Source organism: Dermacentor albipictus, unplaced genomic scaffold (assembly GCF_038994185.2).
Source record: "Dermacentor albipictus isolate Rhodes 1998 colony unplaced genomic scaffold, USDA_Dalb.pri_finalv2 scaffold_27, whole genome shotgun sequence".
Classification (NCBI taxonomy): Eukaryota; Metazoa; Arthropoda; class Arachnida; order Ixodida; family Ixodidae; genus Dermacentor; species Dermacentor albipictus.
The window spans coordinates 2779825-2783078 of record NW_027225581.1 but is presented as its reverse complement, the minus strand read 5'-3'; positions in this window follow the sequence as shown (position 1 = coordinate 2783078).

The window sequence follows — 3254 nt, the reverse complement described above, 5'->3', positions numbered from 1 at the left end:
ATTTCGCTTCATACTGAAAGAAGAGCAACAGGGCTACTTTGCTCTCCTGTGAATAACAGAATATAGGCGATTCCTTTATTATTCGCTTTTTGATACTTATAATGGGTTAACATTACTAAGCGAACACGCGCGTTTAGAAAAAAACGAAACAAATAATTGTAAATGTGGCAGAGTTGCATGAGATTAGTAAATTGCAAAAGGGGTATAAGTAACCGCAAAAATTACACCTGTCGGTGAAAGCAGGGGCGTTCACATTTCGCTTCATACTGAAAGAAGAGCCACAGGGCTAGTTTGCTCTCCTGTGAATAACAGAATATAGGCGATTCCTTTATTATTCGCTTTTTGATACTTATAATGGGTTAACGTTACTAAGCGAACACGCGCGTTTAGAAAAAAACGAAAGAAATAATTGTAAATGTGGCAGAGTTGCATGAGATTAGTAAATTGCAAAAGGGGTATAAGTAACCGCAAAAATTACACCTGTAGGTGAAAGCAGGTGCGTTCACATTTCGCTTCATACTGAAAGAAGAGCAACAGGGCTACTTTGCTCTCCTGTGAATAACAGAATATAGGCGATTCCTTTATTATTCGCTTTTTGATACTTATAATGGGTTAACATTACTAAGCGAACACGCGCGTTTAGAAAAAAACGAAACAAATAATTGTAAATGTGGCAGAGTTGCATGAGATTAGTAAATTGCAAAAGGGGTATAAGTAACCGCAAAAATTACACCTGTCGGTGAAAGCAGGGGCGTTCACATTTCGCTTCATACTGAAAGAAGAGCCACAGGGCTAGTTTGCTCTCCTGTGAATAACAGAATATAGGCGATTCCTTTATTATTCGCTTTTTGATACTTATAATGGGTTAACGTTACTAAGCGAACACGCGCGTTTAGAAAAAAACGAAACAAATAATTGTAAATGTGGCAGAGTTGCATGAGATTTGTAAATTGCCAAAGGGGTATAAGTAACCGCAAAAATTACACCTGTAGGTGAAAGCAGGGGCGTTCACATTTCGCTTCATACTGAAAGAAGAGCAACGGGGCTACTTTGCTCTCCTGTGAATAACAGAATATAGGCGATTCCTTTATTATTCGCTTTTTGATACTTATAATGGGTTAACATTACTAAGCGAACACGCGCGTTTAGAAAAAAACGAAACAAATAATTGTAAATGTGGCAGAGTTGCATGAGATTAGTAAATTGCAAAAGGGGTATAAGTAACCGCAAAAATTACACCTGTCGGTGAAAGCAGGGGCGTTCACATTTCGCTTCATACTGAAAGAAGAGCCACAGGGCTAGTTTGCTCTCCTGTGAATAACAGAATATAGGCGATTCCTTTATTATTCGCTTTTTGATACTTATAATGGGTTAACGTTACTAAGCGAACACGCGCGTTTAGAAAAAAACGAAACAAATAATTGTAAATGTGGCAGAGTTGCATGAGATTAGTAAATTGCAAAAGGGGTATAAGTAACCGCAAAAATTACACCTGTAGGTGAAAGCAGGGGCGTTCACATTTCGCTTCATACTGAAAGAAGAGCAACAGGGCTACTTTGCTCTCCTGTGAATAACAGAATATAGGCGATTCCTTTATTATTCGCTTTTTGATACTTATAATGGGTTAACATTACTAAGCGAACACGCGCGTTTAGAAAAAAACGAAACAAATAATTGTAAATGTGGCAGAGTTGCATGAGATTAGTAAATTGCAAAAGGGGTATAAGTAACCGCAAAAATTACACCTGTCGGTGAAAGCAGGGGCGTTCACATTTCGCTTCATACTGAAAGAAGAGCCACAGGGCTAGTTTGCTCTCCTGTGAATAACAGAATATAGGCGATTCCTTTATTATTCGCTTTTTGATACTTATAATGGGTTAACATTACTAAGCGAACACGCGCGTTTAGAAAAAAACGAAACAAATAATTGTAAATGTGGCAGAGTTGCATGAGATTAGTAAATTGCAAAAGGGGTATAAGTAACCGCAAAAATTACACCTGTAGGTGAAAGCAGGGGCGTTCACATTTCGCTTCATACTGAAAGAAGAGCAACAGGGCTACTTTGCTCTCCTGTGAATAACAGAATATAGGCGATTCCTTTATTATTCGCTTTTTGATACTTATAATGGGTTAACATTACTAAGCGAACACGCGCGTTTAGAAAAAAACGAAACAAATAATTGTAAATGTGGCAGAGTTGCATGAGATTAGTAAATTGCAAAAGGGGTATAAGTAACCGCAAAAATTACACCTGTCGGTGAAAGCAGGGGCGTTCACATTTCGCTTCATACTGAAAGAAGAGCAACAGGGCTACTTTGCTCTCCTGTGAATAACAGAATATAGGCGATTCCTTTATTATTCGCTTTTTGATACTTATAATGGCTTAACATTACTAAGCGAACACGCGCGTTTAGAAAAAAACGAAACAAATAATTGTAAATGTGGCAGAGTTGCATGAGATTAGTAAATTGCAAAAGGGGTATAAGTAACCGCAAAAATTACACCTGTCGGAGAAAGCAGGGGCGTTCACATTTCGCTTCATACTGAAAGAAGAGCAACAGGGCTACTTTGCTCTCCTGTGAATAACAGAATATAGGCGATTCCTTTATTATTCGCTTTTTGATACTTATAATGGCTTAACATTACTAAGCGAACACGCGCGTTTAGAAAAAAACGAAACAAATAATTGTAAATGTGGCAGAGTTGCATGAGATTAGTAAATTGCAAAAGGGGTATAAGTAACCGCAAAAATTACACCTGTCGGAGAAAGCAGGGGCGTTCACATTTCGCTTCATACTGAAAGAAGAGCCACAGGGCTAGTTTGCTCTCCTGTGAATAACAGAATATAGGCGATTCCTTTATTATTCGCTTTTTGATACTTATAATGGGTTAACGTTACTAAGCGAACACGCGCGTTTAGAAAAAAACGAAACAAATAATTGTAAATGTGGCAGAGTTGCATGAGATTAGTAAATTGCAAAAGGGGTATAAGTAACCGCAAAAATTACACCTGTAGGTGAAAGCAGGGGCGTTCACATTTCGCTTCATACTGAAAGAAGAGCAACAGGGCTACTTTGCTCTCCTGTGAATAACAGAATATAGGCGATTCCTTTATTATTCGCTTTTTGATACTTATAATGGGTTAACATTACTAAGCGAACACGCGCGTTTAGAAAAAAACGAAACAAAGAATGTTGAATGTGGCAGAGTTGCATGAGATTAGTAAATTGCAAAAGGGGTATAAGTAACCGCAA